A 25,295-nucleotide genomic window follows, 5' to 3' on the forward strand; every position below is an offset into this window, starting at 1 on the left:
AAAGGAAAATACTGGATGGGAGAATTAGAAGAGGGTATTCGAAATGCAAGAATGGAGCGAGCGCACTCCGTCAGTTCTCAGACAATGCAACACTCCGACAGAGTTCGAATACCACAGCACTGGTCCCCCCCAACCTTCAGTACAAAGAGTCACAGGCTGAATATTGCCGCTGTGTTCCTAATGCAGTCCCCTAGTGCCTCAGCACAGTGAGGCAAAAACGGAGGGCTGCCACACTACTGCAGGGTGAGAACAGAGCTCTTACAAAACCTTATTAGAAGGTCAGCAACGAATGTTAAGCACCCTCCTGCCAGATGGCCAGAACCAAAGAAGTGCCCCATTCCTGGTTATATGCTTGCCGCTAGAGAATTAAAGGAGATCCTCACGATGAGAGATCAGGACTGTGGGTATTGCAGCTCGAGGATAAGGATTCGCCTGAAGAAGGACGGCGATTTCAGTCCTGAGGCAATGACTCACCACCAGAACCTCATTCTGAGGCACTGCCTCACCGTCAGAGAGTCAGCTTAAGGCAGTGCCTCACCGTGAAAGGGTCAGCCAGAGGTAGTGTCTCTTTGTCAGAGAGTCAGACTGAGACCGTGTCTCATCGTCACAGTGTAACCCTGAGGCAGTGCCACACCGTCAGAGGACATTTGACAATGTCAAAGAGGCAGTGTAGCACTAAACTGGAGAACTGGGGCAGTGTAGCAGAAAATGGGACAGTTGGGCCAATGTCGCTATAAATGGGAAAACAAGGGAAGTACAAATCTGAGTGGGAGAATTTGGGCACGACAACACTGAATTGGAGATCTAGCTTGTGCACCAGTAAATGTGAGAATTGGTACTGGGCGTCACTGAGTGGAGAACCTCTTACAGAAGTCAGTAAATGGGGGAATTAGTATTGCAGTACCCTGAACTGGAGAACTGGCACAGGGCATCATAAAATGAAAGAATTAGGACTTTATCTTCGAGAATTAGAGGAAATTGGAGAATACGGGCTATGAATCTGGACATAGGACAAATGTTGCAATGGAGTAATGATGGATATTCAATAAAGGGAACATCTGACCGTCCAGGTTTAATTTTAATCGATCTGTTCTGATGTATTATGACACACCGTGTTTGAGCAGTGCACACCTCACTAGGAGAATTGGGTTGGGGCATTAGTGAATATGAGAATTGGTTTACGGAGAGACTGAATGGGAGAATTAGTGTGGGGTGCAAATAACACAGAGAACGACAACATAGCATATGTGAACGAGAGAACTCGGGCAGAGAATCAGTATGTAGGAGAATGTTGGAAAGAGCAGGAAAGTGGAGATTCGATACGGGCACCACTATATAAAAATAATTTGGGCAGGGTACCGTTATGTGGAAGATATATACCAGGAAACAACCAAATGGGAGAGCTGGTTCAAGACAACACCCAATGTGCAAGTTTGTTTCGTTCATGACGAGAAGGAGCATTTGTGCAGGTTTGAAGATATGATGCAGAAAACACCAAAATTGCAGAAATCCAGCAGTGGACCACTATATGGGGGAATCATTGTAGAGACATAAGTCATGGAAGAATTGGTGTAGCGTGCATCTAAATTAAAGAATTTGTGCATGAGACAATTAAATTAGGGAACCCTAAAATGGGAAATTTGGTCTAGGGCATCAAAAAATGAGAGATTTCGTGTAAGGGCATGTGGAAAAGGAAGAATTATTATTGTCCTTGGAGGAAGTGGGAGAATCTGTATTCGGGTATGAGGGAATGGGAAAACTGCATGGAGTTACCAGGAAATGGGCGAATGGGTTTGCATCATTTATTGGGAGATTAGAAAATTGTTGGAAGTGCCAACATGTTATAGAATTGGAGCAGTTCATATCTTCATGGGAGAATCGGTGCAGGGAATCAGTGAAAACAAGAAATGTTGGAAGCATCAGAAAGTTAGAGATTTGGATTAGTGCACCACGAAATGAAAACAAAAATGAGCAGGGCACCCCGATGTGGAAAAGAACAATTAAATGGAATGAACTTTTACAGGAGGTCAACAATTGGAGAATTCAGGCTGTTGCTACTGAAGTTTAAATGGGAGAACTGGGGCGTGTTAATACACAATGGGATAGTTGATGCAGCTTCAGGATTTGTGCAGGATTGATGAATGGGAGAGTTGTTTCAGGGCAGTGAGACCCTCAATAGAATCATAGAAATGTGTTGCACAGAGACAGACCATTCTTTCCACCATATCCATGCCTACATTTAAGAATTCAACAGAGCAGCAATGAATTACAGAGTCATTGCAAAGAATGATGAAATGGAGGAATTGGGTAAGTGTTTATCTCAGTAAGAACAGTGCATCAGATAATGTGGTAATTGGTGCAGTATAGCAGTAACTGGGAGAACTTGTACAGTGTATCATTAAATGGGTGAGAGAATTAGAGGAGCGCACCCCTAAGTGGGAGAATGGGGCTAGGGCACTCTCTCACTTCTCAGATAATCCCACAGCACTGACCTTGTGACAACCCGCTGGCACAGGAGTGAATCTCAGACGATAAACACAACCTCACTTCTGACCCTGCAAAACGGAAGCACTCTTCCATACCAACCCTCCGAAATTTTCTGAATACCTTAGTACTGCTCCCCGTGAGTACATTCCAAATAGCCACTGGCTGAATATTCATCCTTTGTTCTAATGCATTCCCCCAGTGCCTCATTACAATGAGGCCAGAACCTAGGGCTGCCACACGACTGGAGGTTGAGGACAGAGGTAGTACAGAGGCTCTGTCCCAAGACCAGAACCGACTGACTAACACCCTCCTAGCAGATGTCCAGAACCGAGGAAGTGCCACATGCCTGGAGATCTTTTCTGGCATTACATAATTAAAGTAGGCCCTCACGATGAGAGGATCAGCACTGTGCGTATTGCAACTCGATGATTAGCGCACTCCTGCAATTTTAGTCCTGAAGCAATGACCCACTGTCAGATGGTCAGCCTGAGGTTGTGTCTCACCGTAAAGGGTCAGCCTGAGGCAGTGCCTTATCATCAGAGGGTAAGCCAGAGGTAGTGCCTCACCGTCAGAGGTTCAGCCTGAGGCAGTGCTGCATAATCAAATGAGGTATGCCAATGTCAAATGGGCTGTGGTTCACCAAACGCGAATATTGGGCCATGCAGAACTAAATGGGAGAATTTGGGCAGTAGAGCTCGCAAGGGCGGAATTGGACAATGTTTCACAAATTGGGAGAGTTGGCGCATTGTAGCATTAAACGGGAGACTGAGGGCTGAGTAGAACTAAATGGGACAATCGGGGCAGTGTAGCAATAGTTGGGATATTTGAGGCAGTGTGGCACTAAATGGGAGTTTTGGGGCAGAGTAGCAGTAAACGGGAGATTTGTGGCGGTGTACATATTAAAAGGAGATTTGGAGATGCGTCACACTAAATTGGAGATACGGGATAGTGTTGCACTACATGCGAGATTTGGGGGAGTATAGATCTGAAAGGGAGAGCTGCGACGGTGAAGCTCTAAATGGGAGAATTGGGACAGTGCAGTACTAACCGGGGAACTGTAGCAGTGTAGAACAATGGTAGAATTAGGGCAATGCAGTGCTAAATGGGGGAGTTGGAGGCGTGTAGTACTAAGTGGGAGAATTGGTGCAATGTAGTACAAAGACATCTTCGTCCAAGTGCAGATTCATAGCACATTAGAAATGGAGTTACAGGTACCTAGAACAGTGAGAAGGTGATCAATGCTTGCCTGCATTGTTCAGTCCATTGTGCTTCGAAGTTCGGCGGTCATTGCGGCTGTACAATACATTGATGCGGCCAGTTTTCGAATACAGCGTGCATTTCTGTTGACCCTGCAACCTATCGGATGTTGTGAATATTGAAAATTCCCATGTAAGCTTTACAAGGATGGCGCAACGACTGGAGGATGTGAGCTAGAGGTAGGGGCTGAATAGATTCAGGCAATTTCCCCGAAAAATGTGATGCTGAGAGGTGACCTCGTGGAAGTTTTAGAATTCATGTGGGATGGGTAGGATACATAGAGAAGGTCTTTTCGCGGACTTGGGGGAGTCCAAGACTTCAGGGCATATGTGTACGTTGATATGGGAAAGATTTAAAAGGGACATAAGGAACGTTTTCACACAGATGGAGATGCGTGCATGGAATAAGCTGTCAGAGAAAGTGTTCACGAGAGCTGGATGTACCTAGCTTGCCTATTGCCCCTCCCCCCGTTTATATTTTACAGCTCTTCTGTGATATAAAGGAATAATGATGGATGCAATGTCATTCGGCAGCCTGTCTGTCATTTCCTCAGTTTCAGACACACATTAGTATCAGTGAGTATATGAGGCCACGAGTCCAGAGGTTCATCTGAGTGTACAAATCCATTCATTCAGGTTGTTGACTGAATGAGACGGACAATCTCACAGTGCTTAGACACTTGAATATGTGAACTGCTCCAAAACATGTTTGAGCATTTTTGATTCTTATTCCGGTATAGAAACGACATACAGCATCCCAATGAGGCCTGTCAGAGGCTACTTTGCGATATATTTAGCAGAGAGCGAAGAGAAGCAATTCGATGTTCACTGTGAGACCAGTAAATGAGGGATCTCCTCGACACTGAATAGGTCCGCGTTCACACAGAATGCAAATGCGGTACTACTTTTACAGAAAGGATAGGTGCACGGTCACTGCACTCTCAAACAGGATGGTCATCAGTGCTGTACACATTGGCGGATGTTGAGGACCAGGGAGGAGAGAAACTTCGAGCACTTAATCGAAATTCTATTCCTTTCACCACTACAGCAGATACGGGCGAGCAAGTTCAAAGTAGATCAATGTTGTGCAGGGTTATTGACATTAATGAAAAACAAAGAAAATCACTTGAAATTGCTGAGGAAATATTTACAAGGATGTTGATATGTTTGCAGGAGTTGGACTGTATGTTGAGGCTGAATACGCTGCAACAAGTTTCCCTGGACATTCGGGGCAGAGGAAAGTTCGTAACTACACTCTGGAATAGGATGGCCATCGGTGCGGCAGACATCAGCACTTCTTCAGGACCAGATAGGACGGAAATTATATATATATATATATATATATATATATATATTTATATATATTCATAGAGCAATTAATTGGAACTGTATTCCGTTTCAACACGACAGCAGTTTCGAGGGGCAAAATTCAAAAAAAACGTTTGCTGATGGGAACTACAAGAAAGCCGCAGGCACGACAGACCTTAAATCTGTCGCAAGTAACAAGGGGACACCAATGTTTCTGCCGGAATCTGACACGGGCCGCTTTTGCATAGAAGGCAAACTGATAAATCTCCTCTGCAGAAAAAAAGCGGCATTGCCGACATCACTCTTAAAAATAATGAATGCAGGTTTTGGAAACATGCTTGCATATGCAGGATGAAGAAAATGGGAAATCTGACAAAATCGTTCACAGCAATTTATTGAATTTGCATTCCCTCTCGCGCCAACAGTCGATATGTTCGGGAACATCGTGAGCAAGGTTTGCTGACAAGAACTGAAAGCAATAAGCTCAGCCACGTTAACACTCGTTTTGTCTCAACGGCTATTTGAAGCAGCGATCCATTCAGTGAGAGCTGAACATGATAATCACGACTCCATACAAACACAGTGGGGCCACAGCCTCGATCGAGTGGCCTCCCAGCAGGGATGGCTTTGCTAAGGAGGGATCGGAATGTCAATGCTGGACTGAAATGGAGCTCGGTCAAACACAGAAATGGTGTAACAGTTGTACGTATTGTGGATGGAGCCGGATTCAGATCGTTGCTGTGAAAGAGATGGATCACGTGTTACAGTGAGAATACTGGAGAATGGGTTTGAGAACCACATGGTCCATTGACAGAGCAAGGTACAGGGGCTGAACGACCTAACTATCTTACTGCCTGTGGCCTCTGCTATTTCGAGAGATAGAAACAGAGTTAATTGTTTGACTCAATGACCTCCAGTCAGAACTTGGCAGTTTGACAGATGGCACATGTCTGAAACAAATCTAGACACTGGGATGGTGGCAAGAGAGGAAATAATAAAAGAGAAGCTGAGGATGAAGGTGGAGGAGAGGACAGATTCAAATAAAAGAGTGGGGTTCAGAAAGGCAGGTGGAGATGGACCTGGTAAAACAATAGCGTCACTGTCACTGCAAAATTAACTTAGCTCTCATTCCCAGATGCTGCAGACATTCTGAAAGTTTGCAGGAATTTGTCTTTACGCTACAGAAGCATAACATGTGATCCTGGATCAGTCTCGCCTCTGGAAATGTTTGTCTTCCCGTTAGCCCAGATCACTTCTGTCCAGAACTGAAACCTCACAATTCTGCCGAACCCCCAACCCCACCACCGATTTCAAACTGTTCGTTGTGTAAACACACATCGGCACACAAAAAAATAATTTTCCGAGTGAATTGGGAAACGTTCAGGCAGAATTCCCTTCAGTTTCCATCATAACCTTCTGAATCATTTAGTTCTTGTTCAAATTCATTTGATATGGATCCTTTGCTGACCCTAGAAAATTTTCATTTTCATTTCGTTCCTCTGAGCAGTTTGATTGTTGCATGGTTGGATTGGGACCTTACGCATTGAAAGGGACCTCATTCATGTATATTTGGCTGCAGCGACAACCTTGTCTCTGGCACTCCAGTATAGTGGAGACATTTTTCGCTAAGAAATGGACGTGTGTACAAATTCAGTATGGAAGAGAAACGTTGCGGTAGCAATGGGATTCAAACCCACAAAAACTGGATAAAGACTGAAACTTAATTCCAGTTCAAAGTTTGGGAGAAGATTTGTAGCTCGGGTGGACTGTACAAAGCACTACATAGGACAAACAGGAAGACAGCTCACGTTCCACATCCAAGAACACCAACTAGCCACGAAACGACATGACCAGCTATCCTTAGTAACCATCACACTCAGATGACAAGTAACACGAGTTCGACTGGGACAACACTACTATTATAGGACAAGCCAAACAGAGAACAGCCAGGTTATTCCTCGGGGCATGGCACTCATCCACAGATTCAATCAATAAGCACCTTGACCTTGACCCAATATACCGGCCACTGCAGCGGACAGCTGGAACTGACAACCGGACGCGGCAGATACAAATCACTATAAATGCCGGAGGAAACATCGCAGAAGCGCTTCACAGGAGGCTCCCAAGCACAGAGGATGTCAGCGAGAAAGGGGACGAACCGTCTGCAACACAAATTCCCAGCTCGGCGAACAGAACAAAAACAACTTAATACCAGTGCTTTAGTCCACTCGGCCACGCTGATAAACAAATCTAGTGATCTACATTTTCCATGACTATTTAAGAGGGTGCAGAAAGGTATGTTGGTTTTGGACTGTAGCGTGAAACTGAACAAGCTGGGAGAATTTCACTGGAGCTTCAGGGCTGAAGAATGCCAAGGTGTATGTTTTTCACAAGGCAGATGAATTCAAAACGAGAGAGGGAAGGTTTAAACTGAACGTGGTAAGATTTAAGTGGGATCTGAGGTACAATGTATTCACACAGCCAGTTTTGCGTGTGTGGAATGAATTGCCTGATGTAATGGCGGAATCTGACCCTCTCACAATATTTGAAATGCATCTGAAACGATATATAAGAGACAAATGTTGGCAAATACGGCTAGATTAAAATCGGATATCAGTTTAGCAGGCAGGCATTGGATCAGAGGTCTGTTTCAGTGCTCGGCCTCTCTGAGATGCTCCAGTGATTCACACCCGTGTAATAGACCATTTCCAAAGATCATTGCGCTGATTACTTGGTCAGCGCGTTTGGCTAGTTTTCTGGAAATACATGTTTCGAAATCAACCACGAATGAAGTCTGACCCAACTTTCTATGCAGCTGACATTTCTCCTTGATCCATTCCCGAGTTCTCCGTGAAAGAATTTGGCTGCAGAACAATGCCTCCCAAATGGTGTTAGCACCTGAATTCGGCAGCAAAACCAAAAACGAACAGCTTTTAAAATGGTGCAGAAACAAATCTTAAAAGGAGAACCAATTTGCAGGCACAGTGAAGCATGAAGGCTGTTTGTGTGGCACTGCCAGTTGTCTGGGTCAGGAACTGCTTCCACAAAAGGCAGCGAGGCAATTCCAAATGGTGCTTCCAAATATAATGGAACCTTAGTGCATCTCCACTTCCTGAAAAGTGCTCAAGTGACTTAAAATAGAATCGGAGAAAAATGGAACAGAAGAAAGTGAAGATTATCGATGAGAGTCTCCATTAGATTCGGTCAACAATGCTCTCGATCTTCCACCGGATCGTGAGGGCGAATGACAGCCTCCTTCAACAAATAGCGGAAATGTGAAAAAATGTGATTGAGGATTTTTGGTTTTGGTTCACACAGGTTAAGAAACGGCAGAAAGCGTCCAACTGAGTCATTTCAGACCCGACTTTGGGAAACATTTGACAGAGACCGCGCATCAGAACCCAGTGTTCGTTGTGACACCAGCAAACCCTTGACACTGAACCAGGCCGCCTTCAAGTGGTAAGCAATTATGGTTTGACTGTTGCAGAAACGATCAGTGCCCGGTAATGGCGCCCTTACACAGCACAGCCACCGAAAGTGTACAATTCGATGCATAAACCGGAACGAGGAGGAGAGAACTCTAGTTGAGAGTGCGCTGCTGGAAAAGCACAGCAGTTCGAGCAGCATCTGAGCGGCAAGAGAATCATTGATTCTGGCATAAACCCTCCATCATCTACCATCCTCAATTTTTCCGTGGAGAATGAATAACAACAAACTTTCACACAGCAAATAATCTGAATTGTGCTCCTTTTCACCACAGCAACAGATATGGTGGCAAAAATTCAGTTCCAGATTTGCTGATGAGAACAACAAGCACGAATGAGGTCGCGTGGACTGAGTTTAGAAACAGGAGAGGAGAGATCACACTGCTTGGATTTTCTATATGCCTCCACAGTGTTCCAGAGAGGTGTAAGAAAGGATTGGCAAAATAATTCTGGGTAGGACTCAAAGGAAAAAGGTGGTTATTATGGGGGATTTTAACTTCCCCAAAATTGACTGGAAATGTTGTAGCTTTAGTACGTCGGACGGAACAGTTTTTATTCAATGTATACAGGTGGTATTCCTGACACAGTATGTCGAAATTCCGACAAGTGGCGAGGCCACACTGGATCTGGTGCTTGGAAATGAACCAGACCAGGTGTTTGATTTAGTTGCTGGTGAGCACTTTGGAGACAGTGACCATAATGCAGTAACGTTTAGATGAGCGATGGAAAGGGATAGGTACATGCCACAGGTCAAGATTAATCGTCGGGGTAAGAGCAATTATAATGTGATAAATCAAGAATTATGATGCATAGAACAGAGTAGCAAACTTCAGGGGATGCAGACAATGGAAATGCGGAGATGGTTTAAGGAACAGATATTGCGTGTCCTTGACAAGAATGACCCTGTCAGGCAGAAAGCAAGTGATAATATAAGGGAACTATGGTTTACTAGAGAAATTGCATCTGTTGTAAAACAGAAGAAAGAGGCTTATGTGTTGTTAAGGCAACATGGTTCAGGTGAGGCGATGACGAGTTACAGATCAGCGGGGAAGTATTTAAATATATAGTTAAGTAGAGTAAAGAGAGGACACGAGCATTCTTTAGCAAATAGAATAAAGGAGAACCCTAAAGCTTTTTATAGATATGAGAGTGATAATACGATGACGAGGTTAGTAAAGACAAAAGTGGCAAATTGTATGTGGACACTATGGAGTTAGGAGATGTGCTGAACAAACAGCTCTCATCGGTTTTCACTCAGGGAAAAGAGACTATTGTAGAGGAGAAGAATGAGGTTTGAGATATTAGACTAGATGGGATAAAGGTTAGTTATGAACTGGTGTTATCAGACTTGAAGGTGTGAAATTACACGAGTCCCCTGGCCCGGATAGGATTATTTCGAGGCCGGGTAGAGATAGCAGAGCCTTCTGCATTGATATTTGCGTCGTCATTGTCTACAGGTTTAGTATCAGAGGACTGGAGGATTGCAAATGCTGTGCCATTATTCAGGAAAGGCAGTAAGGATGATCCAGGTAATTATAGACCAGTTAACCCTACATATATTCAAGGAAAGGTTTTGGAAATGATTATAAGACATAAGATTTATACTCATCTGGCAAGCAACAATTTAATTTTGATAGTAAACATGGTTTCGTCGATGGTAGGCCGTGCCTCACAAACCTCATTGAGTTTTTTGAGAAGGTAAGCAGGCATGTCGATGATGGTAGGGCTGTTGATGTAGTATACATGGACTTCTGTAAAGCCTTTAGTAAGATTCCACATGGTAGGATGTTGGCTAAAATGCAGAGGCATGGAATTGAGGGCGAAATAGCAGTTTGGATTAGAAACTGGCTTTCTGAAAGAAGGCAGCGTGTGGTGGTTGATGGAGTTCAATGCAGCTAAATGTGTGGTGATGCGCTTTGGGAAGAATAACAGGAAAGCAGATACTGCGTAAATAGAAAGATTATTGGTAGTGTGGATGTACAGAAGGATCTTGGAGTTCATGTACATAAATCCATGAAAATTTCCACTCAGGCTGATAGTGTTGGTAATAAGGCATATGGTGTGTTAGGTATCATTCGTAGACGGATTGAGTTCTGGAGCCGTAATATCATGCTTCAACTATACAAAACGCTAGTCCGGCCACAATTGGAATATTGTGTACAGTTCTGGTCGCCATATTTCGGCAAGAATGTGGACGCATTAGAAAAAGTGTAGACAAGATTTACCAGGATGTTGCCCGGTCTGGATGGAAGGTCTTATGAGGAAGGTTGAGAAATTAGCGTCTGTTCTCATTGGAAAGAAGAAGGCTAATGGGGGATTTGATAGAGACGTACAAGATGATCAGAAGATTATATAGGGTAGACAGTGAAAGATTTTTTTCCCTGCGTAGATGACGTCATCTTATACAAAGGGCATAACTACAAATTGATGGGGGCTAGATTTAAGTCAGATATCAGAAGCAGGTTATTAACGCAGAGACTGATAATGGCATGGAATGCCCTACCTGCCAATGTAGTCAACTCAGCCAAATGAGGGAAATTTAAACCATCCTTGGTTAAACACATGGATGATGATGGGATATTGTAGGGGAACGATCTGAGACTCGGTTACTGGTCGGTGCAACATTTAGGGCCGAAGGGCCTGTTCTGCACTGTCTTGTTCTATGTTCTATGTTATATGACTGCTCCGTTCACATCAATCCAGAAGGCTATCGCCTTAAAAAATGGAACACGGTTGTTTCTGCCAGGTTTTGAAGCAGGGATGTTTTGTGTGATGTGAACGTCGGCTGGGACAATTTTCTCTGGGGTACCGGGACTCAGTGAAATTCGTAACTTTAGTCTTCAACAGGATGGCCACAGTCATGCAGACTTCGGCATATATTCAGGACCAATGCGGCCGAGAAATTTGAAAAGAATATCACGCAGCAGTTATTTAGAAATGTACACTTTTTCACTACTAGAGTAGTGATTGGCGAGTAATTTCAAAACGAGGTTTGCTGAAGACACTGCAATAAATCCCCATCCACCACATTACATAAACATTGTTGAGCGTGAAGAGGGAGTAACAATGTTTCTGCTCAGCTCTGAAGCGGGCCACTTTTGCACTAACTGATACTTCTTCTCAACAGAAAGTATCAGGGTCGGCTGACTGCACTCTTAAAACTAGTTAACATCTGTGGTGGAAACATCCACGCCTATTCAGAACAACGAAGAAAACATCAAAATAAATCGTACACAGAAATTAATTAGACTTATATTCACTTTCAGCACAACTGCAGGAATGGACATAAGGTTTACTGACAAGATCAGTAAGCAAAAAGGTAAATTTATATACTGCAAAGGCTCACAAGTTCATTTTCTGTGTGAACTTGGAAACGGTCATGGAGTTTTCTCCAACCTTTCCATCAAAACCTTTCGATTCAGTTAATTTTGGTTCAGCACCATTTGGCATTCAGCCGTCATGGACTGCCTCCCCAGCAACTGGTCATTTTTGTGAGACGACTCTGAACATTTTGATTGGTACAGAACGCACATCTTTGAAAGTGACATCACGTATTGCATATTAGCCCACACTGATAAACATGTCTCTACCACTTCCAGTGAAATGAAGACAAATTACCCTCAGAAGTTGACATGTGAACGAAAGCAAGACGCAAGAGTAACTTTGAAATGGAGTTCGGTGATATAGTTATGAAGGGAAAGTGATCAGTGTGGGGACCGAACCCCTAACTCTGAAGATAAGAATCTCACGCTCTACCGACTGAGCAAGCTGGCTGTCCAACTAGCTGCTTGTTTCATACTGAGAATGATTCACCTGCAGCGTCAATTTGCAAGAGACATTTCTCCCAATCAAAAATAACATCATTAAAACCTTCCAATTCACAGCTGTTATTCCTTCAGGACATTGCAATGTATTTTCGCGCATTTTCCAGGATTTCAAATTCTCTCTCACTATTTTAATATTTTTACCTTATCTATTACGCGGCCGATGTGAATCGCAGTCACTCTGACAGACAGTGAATCAATTGGGCAATACTTAACCCAGTCTTTTCTGTTACAGACTATAGGGAATCCCATCTGTCTGACGAGATACAACCTACACTGTCAACATTTTGTTTGTTCTGCCTGCTCACATCTTTTAACAGTCCTCTTTTTAGAGACAGGAGTTCTGTTTAAAAAACGCTGCAAGAACAAGATTAAACCTCCGCAGCCGTTACCAAATTAAACAGAAATATTTTGACCCTTTCGCACCGTCAGAGCCGCTCCTGAGCAGGCGTTTCTGTAACTTGTGCCACAAGGCTGGGCTGGAAACCACTGTTTGAAGCTGCAATTGACATATTCTACTGGTATTGTAGAGTGGGACTGCATCCTGCTGCGTGTCCCTATCTCCCTGTGTGCGGATTCTGGGTGAAACATGGATAGATCCTCGTGGGTGGAGTGTCGTTACATGGTCCGTCTCATTGCATGATCTGAAATATTACAGGCTGTGTCTGGGCTAGGACTACCAATATTTCAGACAAACGCGCTGACCAACTGAGACAAAAAAGCGAGAACCAGCATTGAACATGTAAATAGATATAAAGCAGGTTTGGCTAATGAGGTGGTTGCATGTGCTGGAAAATCTCTTCTGGATGAGAAGTGTCTGTACTTCAACGCGAGGAGCATCCGAAATAACGTGGGTGAACTGGCAGCGTGGGTTGGTACTTGGGACTTCGATGTTGTGGCCATTACGGAGACATGGATAGAGCAGGGACAGGAATGACTGCTGCAGGTTCCGGAATTCAGCTGTTTCATTAAGAACAGAGAAGATGGTCAAAGAGGGGGAGCTGTGGCATTGTTAATCAGGGACAATATTACAGTTGTAGAAAGGATGCTTGGAGATTCCATACTGAGGTAGTATGGGCTGAGGTTAGAAACAGGAAAGGAGAAGTCACCATGCTGGGAATTTTCTATAGGTCTCCGAATAATCCCAGAGGAAAGGATAGCAAACATGACTCTCGATAGGAGTCAGACAGGCTGGGTAGTTGTCATGGAGGACCTCACCTATCCAAATATTGACTTGGATCATTACAGTACGAGTAATATAGATGGGTCAGTTTTTGTCCAGTGCGTGCAGGAGGCATTCCTGACACAGTATGTAGACAGGCCTACAAGTACTGGGCAACGAGCCTGGCCAGGTGTTAGATTTGGAAGTAGGTGAGCACTTTGGCGACAGCGATCACAATTCTGTCAGGGTTACTTTATTGATGGAAAGGGGAAGGTGTACTCCACCGAGCAAGAGTTACAGCTGGGGAAAGGGAAATTACGATGCAATTAGGAAAGATATAGGAAGCGTAGAATGGTGAAGGAAACACCATTAAAAATGTGTAACTTATTCAAGGAAAAGCTCCTTTGTGCCCGAGATAAGTATGCACCTGTCAGACAGGGAAGAAGATATAGAACGAATGAGCCGTGGTTTAGTAAGGAAGTGGAATCCCTGGTCAAGAAGAAGAAGAAGGCTTGTATTAGGACAAAAGTGAAAACTCAGTTAGGGCGCTTGAGAGTTACAAGGAAGTCAGGAAAGACCGAAAGAGAGAACCAGAAGAGCCTGGAGGAGACATGAAAAGTTGTGGGCGTATAGGATCAGGGTTAACCCTAACGCTTTCCATAGGTATGTCAGGAATAAAAGAATGACGAGAGTTAAATTAGGGCCAATCAAGGATAATAGTGGGAAGTTGTGTGCGGAATCAGAGGAGATAGCGGAATCACTAAGGAAATATTTTTCGACAGTGTTCACGATAGAAAATGAAAATGTTGGCGAGGAAGATACAGAGATACTTGCATCTAGACAAGAAGACATTGAGGTTCACAAGGATGAGGTATTAGATATACTGCAGAATGTGAAAATAGACAAGTCCCCTTGGCCGAATGGATTCTGTCCTCGGATCGTCTGGGAAGCAAGGGAAGAGAACTTCAAATCATCATTGTCGACAGGAATAGTGCCTGAGAACTGGAGGATAGCAAATGTGGTTCCCTTGTTCAAAAAAGCTAGTAGAGACAACCCTGGTCATTACAGACCAGTAACCAATCTGATAGATGAGAGTAAACCGGTTGATGTGTTGTATATGGATTTCAGGAAGGCGTTCGATAAGGTTCCCCACAGTCGGCTATTATACAAAATGCGGAGGAATGGGATTGTGGATCAGTAATTGCCTTGCTGAAAGAAAAGAGAGGGTTGTAGTTGATGGGACATGTTCCTCTTGGTGTCCAGTTACGAGTGGCGTTCCGCAAGGATCGATGCTGTTTGTCATTTTTATAAATGACCTGGATGAGGGCTGAGAAGGGTGTGTTAGTAAATTTGCGGACGACACTAAGGTAGGTGGAGTTCTGGATAGTGACGAAGGATGTAGTCGGTAGCAGAGACATAGATAGGATGCAGAGCTGGGCTGAGTTGTGGCAAATGAAGTTTAATGTGGACAAGTGTGAAGTGATACACTTTGGCCGGAGTAATCGTAATGCAAAGTACTAGGCGCATGGTAAGATTCTTGGGAGTGCAGATCAACAGAGATATCTCGGTGTTCATGTACACAGATCCCTGAAAGTTGCCACCAGATTGACAAGGTTGTTCAGAAGGCAGAGAGTGTTTTGACCTTTATAAATAGACTGATTGAGTTCCAGAATCAGGAGGCTATGCTGCAGCTGTACAAAGCTCTGGTATGGCCACACTTGGAGCATTGCATACAGTTCTGGTCACCGCATTATAAGAAAGATTTGGAAGCTTTAGAAAGGGTGCAGAGAAGATTTACTAGGATGTTGCCTGGGATGGAAGGAATGTCCCATGAAGAAAGGCTGAGGGCCTTGAGGCTGTTCTCGCTAGAGAGAAGAAGGTTGAGAGGTGACTTAACAGAGATATACAAGATAATCAGAGGGTTAGATCGGATGGATAGGGAGAGCCTTTTTCCAAGTATGGGAACAGCCAACACGAGGGGACAAAACATTAAAGTGAGGGGAGATAGGTATAAGACAGAGATCAGAGATAGTTTCTTCACGAAGCGAGTAGTAAGGGCAAGGAATGCTTTGCCTGCAACGGTAACAGATACGCCAATTTTAATTGCATTTAAGTCGGCATTGGACAGGCATATTGTAGGTAGGGTGGGTTTCAGATTAGTTTGGCAGGGCGGCGCAACTTCGAGGACCGAAGGGCCTGTACTGTGCTGTAATGTTCTATGATCCTTTGGGACGGTAGAGAGAGGTCAGGCGGTTGTTGTTACAGTGAAGGATTTTCGCCTCTTGCGCTGGCAAGGGAGGACCAGCTTTCAGCCTTCTATTCTCCAAAGGAGAACTGCCCCAACTTTCCAATCTATCTGCACAGCTGACAGTGTACATACTCTGCTCCATTTACATTACCCTGTTCAGCGCTGTCTAAAATCACTTATCTTCCCCACTTCCTGAAGTTTCACGAGCAGAATTAAGCAATAATGCCGCTGGTGGTTTCATTCAGAGTCGGATTGACGAAGTGATCCGGCCGAAATACGCTTTCACTTTTAAAACGTGCTTGCTGCAACATTAGCTCTTCCCATCCCGACGTCAGGCCATCCGACATAATTTACAGGAACTAGTTTTTGAGAAAATCCATTGATCATTTTTGCGTAAGTGGAGAAAGGACATATGGGTCCGTCCTGAATTTGAACCACATATCTAAATCACTGAAAGCCCAAAAGGACAACAAAATGATATTCAAGGAGCAGTGCGATACAGACTGGTTGTGTCATAATACTGTGCCAGCGGATGACTACGTCCCTGGTTGAAATTCATTCCTCATCGCTCCTGAAATTTAGAGCAGCAAAGTGTTTCCATAGCATTTGCTTCCCATTCTGTCTAACCGCTCACTGACGTTGCTCTTTCTACCGCATTAAGGAACCAAACTGTCTCCACTGGCGGACAATGAAACCATTTTGTTTCTACTTGCAAGCTGTACTGGGACAGGACACAGCCCGTTCGCTTTTCTGCCCAGTCTCAATCACGGTGGGTGGAATCAGTTACACGGTAGTAAATGAGCAACTTTGATTGTGGATTTTTCCGAATCTCTTTTTATCCGAGAAACAGAAAGGTATAGAACTTTCGGGAAAGGAAAAAAATTGGACACTGCAGGTTCTTCCTCCAGTTTAATGAATATGAGTGATCTTGCTTCCAGCTTGTTTGGTGTTCAGAGTTCGGCTTTATATATAAATCCTGCAGAAAGTTTCATGCAACACGGGCGTCTGTTTCTTTCCTGCAATCGGATAAGCAGTTAACATCTGAGCCCAAATTTTCCCAAATGTAGCGAACTGAAGAGAAACGCTCCCTGAGTGACAGTGATCTGCAGAGTCCAACGATGCAGTGAGTGTTAAAAATGAGCTATTGTTTCTCCCTCTGCCCAGAGACAGGGAGAAGGATGGCGTAATCACGTGCTGTCATTCCCACGCAGACTGAAGCCATAAGGCCATCCAGTCCACGACGACTCTCTATCACTTGTACCTCTCTGAGTTGGTTCCCAAACGGTGATACATGTCCAAACACTGAGAAAATGTATCTGCGTGGTAATGCTGTCTTCCAACTGCTGATGATCGTGCCATTCATGTCGGAGCCAGTCATGAATAACGCTCCTGATTACGCGTCGGGATAGTGAAGCTTCGACTCCTAACTGGCTCGAAAACAATGTCGGCTTTTTTGCACTGACAAACCAACCGTCCTATTTCTTCTGAAGTCGAACTGACGTTGAATTTCCTGACCTGCAGGAACCTTCAAACAATGTCCACGATAACATCAGAAATAATGTCCTGACATGATCACAAGAGGGGATCTCAAATTCTCCCACACGCGCTTCATGGGCACCTTTCCATCTCCATTACTCACTCACCCAATCACTGCGATTCGTGGGAAAGCAAGGAAACAACATGAACAGACAAGTCGCAGCTTCGAGAATCTTTCAAAAATCTTTCTGAAGTGGAATCAAAGAAGAAGGAAGGTTGGACTATTCGACTGAGCAGGGATGATCGATGCACCATCCGCTTCTTTAACAGGATAGAAAATTGTCTCCTTTTTTTACTTCTTGGGCAGAAATCGAATTGATGCATTGAAAATACTCCCGTCACAAATGCTCTATTTTCAACCGTGGGTTACTGCTGTTTAAGAAAAAAGACAACACCTTCTATGCCTTGACCGGGCATTGAACCCAGGCCATAGCAGTGTAGGAGCTGCATCTTAAGCGCTAGACTACCAGGGAAGCTGACAGCAAGCTATTGTGCAGGTTGCCTGATAGCCCTTAAAACACCTTCTAAGAGCTCTTGTCAGAAACAACGGCTTGATTTTCCTCATACCATTTTTCATTCTTTGGCCTTGTCATCACAAAATCACTCCTGAATACCTCTGAAGGTTATGTGGGCTTCTGCTCCTTCGACTCTGACAGACAGCGGGTTCCAGCTTCAAACACCTGCTGGCTGATTAGGTTTTATTGCGTAAATCTTCAACTCTATCTGCCTTTAAACTTAATCTGTGCTCCGTGGTGATCGATCAAGATCTTTTAGTCGACACGATCAAAATCCTTCAATATTTTGTATTTCAATCACGTCTTTTCAAAATCTCCTCTACTGTAAGAAACATAACACCAGTCTGTCCAATATTTCTCCACAAATGAAACTCTTCAACAAGCCAATATCCTGTTAAATCTCTTCGGCACCGTATCCAGTGCTATGATATCACTGCTGTAATTTGTTTTGCAGAACTGCACACAATATTCTGGCTCAACCAGAATGAACAAATGAAATAAATGACGCAGAAAGCCACATAAACTGTCCTTTTCCAATAAATTCCCATTTGCTAACTACTGCGCTCTGTCCTTTTCCTGAGCATGATACTCGAATAATGTCTGGTCTATGTCAATAAAACCTGCTGTATGAAAATTAATCTCACAGCCAAGCATCTTAATCGATGGACTGTTTGGAAGTTCCCGACGGTGGGATTTGGGCACATTCTCCCAGCAACAGTGAACGCAACTGCGCAGACTGAATGCTGTTAATTTGAGTTTTAGATTGTACAAAGTCTCAGTGAAATTGGAGGAGTCATGCAAAGGTCGTTCACTGATCGTGGAAGGGAGGGAAATCTCCGAGAAAGGTTTAGTTTGAATCCTATTGCATGAAACGCTGTGATGTGTGAAAACGGGTACTTAAAGGCAAAAAACATCATCACCTCAAAGAGTATTTTCATGTAAAATATAAATGATTCATACCCGCGTTTGCTACCCACATATTGCTTGGCATAAAATGGAAAGATGCCCATTGCTATGACTCAGATTGGAACAGAACTTGCGGCAGCCACAACACAAAGGAAGACACGAAAAGCAATGACGGTCGTATTGGAGGATGTTTCGGGTACATCTCCACGCGCACAACACAATTGCCAAACAGTTACTGAGATGTGGTTACTCAGAGAGGGCTGAATCTTTAAATTAGAGTTTTCTGAAGGCTGATATCGATCGATTTCAACAAAACATCAAAGGGTTAGGGGTACTGTAGGGTATTGTTGAAACGTATTCCCAATAACAATGTAGCTTCACATTGGTTATTTCACCAATTTGCTCACAAAAGCAACGAACCACTGCTGCTATATGTCATATAATTCCAGTTCACAAGCCCAGAATCAGAGAATCTGGGTAGTTCAGCCCGGAAGACTCAATTGGAATTGAGGTTGGGGAAGTGCAGGGCATGTGGCTCAGTGATACAATAGATGTGCGCAGAATCCATCCAAGACGGTACAGATGGGCGCAAAATGTCGCGACTGGCTCTAACCTCACCTGGAGTAGCTTCTGTTGACATGAAGAAAGGGGAGTATTGGACATTAGGTTGGAACCTCCAAACACAACTGTACCAGTTACATGGAAAAGGGTGTATTGGACATCAGGCTGGGAGCTTCAACATCACCCAAAGCAGCACGCATTGATACGGAGAAGGGTGCATTTGGACGTCAGGCTGAGGGAAAGATTTTAATGTGAGGTAAAATAATTTCTGGCAGGACATATTTTTGTGGATTGAGGGAATATCTGCCTGAGGGAAATGTCTCGGTTGTAAAGAATAATCCTGCAATGGTTCAAATGTTCCAGGAGCTCAGTGGTTCTCACTACAGTCTCAGAGTGGGAGGATGTGGGATCGATTCTAGCCTCGGCTGACCGTCCGTGTAGAGATTGCACGTTCTGCATTTTGCTTGCATAGGTTTCCTCCTGGTTCTCTGGTTTCCTTCTCCAATCCATAAATTATCAGATGGTTTGCCCTTGCTGAATTGCCCAGAGGTTTAGGCGCATTAGTCAGAGGGAAATGTGTCTGGTGGTTTACCCTTTGGAAGTTCGATGTGCACGTGTTGAGCCAACTGTCCTGTTTCCAAACTGTGAAGAATCTATTCGGTGTAAAGTGGAACGGAGACAATGTTTTCTCTCTTTCATAAATTTCTGGGAGGGATTTTTAGCTTCTTTCATATTTTTCAGTTTCCTACGATTTCGTTCAGTTGGTTAAACTAATGAACACAACAAAAAATAATGGAAGTATCCAATGTTGTGATTCAGCTCGGGTTTTCTTCGCGATGTTGGGGAAAATGCAGGAAATGGAAATGAGTGATTTTCAGATTAGCAATGTTCCCACTCAATGGCTGAGCAGACAACAGATGAAAGGAAGCTTCATGTGTAGCGACAAGTTATCTTTACAAATCTTGCCAATTCACATCGTGGGTGCTATTGTAGTGATACAGCAAAATTGATTATCTTGACAGGTCGTTCAACTTGTGGACATGGCTGCTATTGCGCATGTCCATGTGAACATCACAACTCTGCGGCATGCAACGGCAAAGCATCCACGCGGACAGTGATGCAATGGATATTGTGTCTGATTCCGGATTAGGAAATTCTAGGTATGATTCTTAAATGGGGCGACAGCAAGACTGGCAAACTTTACACACACTTACGAAAAGTTGATCTGAAGCTAGGAGGAGGTTTGAATTCCTGATATGCAGGAGTGGGAATATCTTCAGTAGATGACCCCGAAAACAACACAGTCATTTTCCTCGCTCCATCATCGAAGTGCCATGTTGATCTGGGTGCATATTTAGACAGTGATGGATTTGCAAGTACACTGATTGCTGGAGAATTTACAAAGTAACATTTGTTTTAGAATAAACAAAACTCATTGAGTTGGTATGAGATAAAAACACAAAATCGAATTCTGCAATTCACTTAAAGTATACCTCGAAACATAACAAACTCAAATCCTAATTGTATAGAGTTACATAGAAAATCTCAAAAGCAAATGACACAATCTGTCGTTTTGGGCATCAAAGCCTGGGGCAAAATTGAACAGTTACGAAAAGAACTACAAAGAACAGCATAGACATACATCGCTTGGAAAATGCCTCTTTTAAAAGGTACCTTTTCGACCAGTAACCTAGGACGCAGAAATTGCTAAGAAGAAGATAAGAAGACGCAGTATTATCCAAATAGAAGCAGGAAAGCCGCCTGCTTTCGAGATAAGAAGGTTGGTTTTGTAAATGTTAATTGGTACTTTCATCAGACGAGCAATATAGAAGTGAAGATAAAAGATAGGTTTCAGGAAGAATTTGTAAATCGTGGTTAATTAATTATTCTGTTACACTTTGAGAAATAAAGTTGTTAATTTTAATATTAAGTAGTTCTTGAATACTCGGATTGTTTACGGATGACTGCAAGGGTTAAATCTATTCATTGTACCTGGTTTTAAATTAAGCAGGAGTATTTACCCGTGCCGAAAGAGAAGAGGAAGATGTAATGGCCCCACAAGCAACTCGTGGGCACCTTACCTACACCAAACCCAAATACCCAATTGCTGCGGCTCATGGAAATATGAAGGAAACAAAAAAAAAAGACCTGTCTTAGCTTTCAAAATCTTCAGAAACTCATTTGAAGCGGAAACAGAGGATAATCAAGGGTGAAATGTCCGGTTGAGGAGGGACTATCGAGGTACCTTCACCTCCTTGAAGAACCTTGGAAATTGACTATGATGTTCTGGGCGACATGAGTTGATTCGGGACATTGAAAGGACTCCTGTCACATATGTTCCACATTGGTTTTTGTCTGTGTCAGGAAAGAAAAAGCCGTCATTGCCCGATGGCGAAATCGAAACTGGGACGCCGAGCTGAAGGCACGGAATCTTAAGTCTTAGACCACCAGTGATGAATGTCGGAGTGCGATGCCCGGGTTGGTCGACAGCCTTCAAGCTCCTTAAAACAATCCTTTTCGCATTTTCCATCACCTGGCCTGTATGCCTGAGCATCACAAATTCACATCTGAATACTTCTAAAGGTTATGTGTGTTTCTGCCTCTGCAATCCATTCCAGTGATTTCCCAATTCAACCGCCCTCTGTTTCGTAATGTTTTTGTCTGTCTATTGCATGTCAGGAACAAAGAAACCTGTGTGTACGGAGTGGGAAAGGAACTCAGACTGCTGTGCCACCGGGGATGACTGCTGGGATCCTTGCATCGTTTCTTACTGACACAGTTTTTGGCTTTTGTTATTCACGAGAGATTCCTGTCACTCCGTCGTTTATACTGACTGAACTCTCTCATCATGTGAAATGGATACATATGTTACGTCAGCTGCTTCCTGTCCTTCTGAATGATCTTCCACAATTTCTTGTGAAGACAAGCAGGAATGGGGTACTTCAAGAGAATTTTGAGTTTACAAGCCCAGTGTGCTTAACCACTGAGCTATCGAACCAATGCATTACCATGTGAGAGAGATGATCTCATGCGTGATAAACTGCAAGGTAATACATGGATCGATAGCCTATGTGTCATAGACCAAGCAAATGTAACAAAGCCAAAACAGTGTCGAAGGAATCGAACGAAAAACGGGAGAATGCAATGCTAATTTATATAGTATACAAGATGATATTCCCGGATAATCCGTTCTTTAGGATTCAGTGCTTTCACTGCTACGGTCTATTAATAGTTAGCATTTATAATAATCAATAGCAAATACGCTCTGATTTTTCGAAGACAACTTATGCTGTGGACCCATCAGGATCACCTTCCTGCATGTGACAGTCCGACAACAGCAATGTCGGCTGCTATTGCCACGTGCACTCAGCTTAAAACATGAACAGATGGGAGATGGGATGACAGAATAAGGGATGGTTAGGGGTCGTTTGTGAGAGGTGAGTGTGGACCTCGTGGAGCCAAGCACAATGTGGATGTTGAAGGTGGGTTATCCTGCTTACCCTGTTACACTGATCAAACGGATCACTCACCCAAAATGGCTGTACTTTGTTTTGCGTCCTTTGTACATCTCACCTCGGTTTAACTTGGCAAAATTTAACGAAGTCAGTTTTGCAGATTCATATTTTTACACAATTAATTTTAGAGGCAGAAAGAGAATATTAAGCTCAAGTCTGTTCCGCGATTTAGCGAACTCATATTGGATCTGATAATACTGAAATGCACATTCATGCATTTCTTCATAACCCTTCATAACTTTACTGAGTAAAAATGTGTCGCTCTCAGCCTTGAATATACGTTATGAGCCACACCCTACAGCCCATACTGTACAGATTTCCACGGAAAGTGAGGATGGTGTCCATCTGCCAAATTAGAAAGAACAGGGAGTCCCACTCCAGTAGGTGGAGGAACGAGAGGACATGGGATAGACAATGCAACTGGTTAAGATAAGCAAGGGAAGGCGTGAAGTGCGTTCAGAGTCACACTATTATTCGGCGCTTCTCACATTCCAGTCACTTAATCTGTATAATTTACATCATTTCGCTCGCAACAGATCAACCTGTTCCTCACGATTGCATAAACACTGCATCCTCCACACTTCACATCACACTTGACATCACACTTCACATGTGATGAAGCGTCATCTAGACTAAAAGCATGAACTTGCTTTCTCTCCGTGTATGCTGGCCAACCCGTTGTGATTTCCAGCATTTATTATTTTCAATACGGATGCAGCATCTGCAGGAATTTTCTCCTGATTTTTTTCTCATCTCTGTCTGAAATGTGCAACCACCATTCTGATTTAAAGACTCTAGTAGTAGGCTGCCCTACAAGTGAACCAACTTTTCTGCATTCAAGAAGTTAAATCTTCAACAAACTTGGATGTTTCAATAAAAAGTTTGTTTTGTTTGTTGTAGTACTGTGTATGTGCAGGGCAAGGCAATGGATACCAGCCTTTCCACCAATGGCGTTCATCTCTGTTGTGAAACTCTCACTGACTCCAACAGAGCTCTTCCCTTTACTGTCTTTAATTACAGGCATTCATGTTTATTTTTCAGATTTTGTACAGGAACAATCGATTCTCATTCGCTAACTCGGAATTAAAACCAGAACATAGCAGTGAGAGTGCTGATTCCTAGCAACTGGAGTACCAGTGAAGGCTCGTGCAATGCTTGCAACGTCTTGACACTGATATTGTCCTCTTGTTCAAATGCAATTGATGCTGAATCACTGAGTTTTATGAGCAATCGAACAATCTCTTTGGCGCATTATATCAGTGCCAGTCATCTAAAATCACACTTCTGAACACAGATTCCAGCACTGTGTTCTAACGTTGTATTGCTCATCTAAATAGGTATTCCATGGCTTGAGGAATTCCAAGGGACGAACAGAATTCACTTAATCACTGACAGGAAACGTTGCTGTTTGTTAGAACATGAACGCTAAATTTTCCTCATTGAAGATCTTTCTGAAAATCAAACTCTTTCTCGGAGCAGTTTTCCATTTTTCCGAATGATGCCATCAGTTTTGGATTTAGTTCGCTAGGCTACTACGAATGACTCGCCGTTGCGTTCCCTCTGCTCATCTGTCGTATATACTGTCCCTCAAAGTAAACAACCAGCAGTTGTCTGTCTCTCATCAAAGTCCAGAAATAAAATGAAGACTTTATCGTTAAACGTGAGGCTCACTGTCAGAATTTGAGATAGTATAGCCCTGGAGAACACAAAGGATATTTTATTCCCTATTACATGCATTATATAGGTCAATTATGCTCGTCGTCGATAAATAGAATAATTCGTTGTATTTATAATAACAATAAATTGAGGTTCTACAATGGTGGCTCATAACCCAGCACAGTGATTCAATGATTAGCACCAAATAAAAATCAAATAAAGATCTAATGCGGCAAATTGAAAATAAAACCACAAGATGTGGTAAAGAAACAGCAGGTCTGTAAGTATTTATAAAGAGAAATCAGCGTCAACGATTCCGTTTCGCTGAACTATGGAAGCAAAATTTTGACTCAGAGTTTTCTTCACAGATGCAACCAGACCTGCTGAGTAATCGATGGAGTTCAGCTTCTAGTGCTGTGCTCTGCTGTGTGTGAAAGCATTACCTGGCGCTTTGGCTGATGTGATGCATCTAATGTGAATCTGAATCAATATCCATCTATTGCTCCGTTTCATCTCTGCTATCCTTGATCAACTCTCTGTCAAGATCTTTCTTCCATTATCTCCGAAAATGCGTTCAACTGTCTTAGATATTTTATTATTCAACCATTGACTCTCTAGATTAGTACTTTTTTTTTTACAGCTGAATGTAGTAGCCATAATGTAAGTAGTTATTCACCAGGAAATGGAGAAGGGCCTGCAATTTGCGTCCAAATCAATAAAAAATAAATGACATCAGCATGATTCTATTAAACAAATGTCCGCACCAATCAAATTATGATATAATAGGGAGTTTACAAAATATTGTCTGGCCAAATATGTAGTTTTGAAAGCATATG

The sequence above is a fragment of the Chiloscyllium plagiosum genome, unplaced genomic scaffold (assembly GCF_037043375.1).
Source record: "Chiloscyllium plagiosum isolate Xiang-an unplaced genomic scaffold, Cpla_swu_hap1 HiC_scaffold_44, whole genome shotgun sequence".
Lineage (NCBI taxonomy): Eukaryota > Metazoa > Chordata > Chondrichthyes > Orectolobiformes > Hemiscylliidae > Chiloscyllium > Chiloscyllium plagiosum.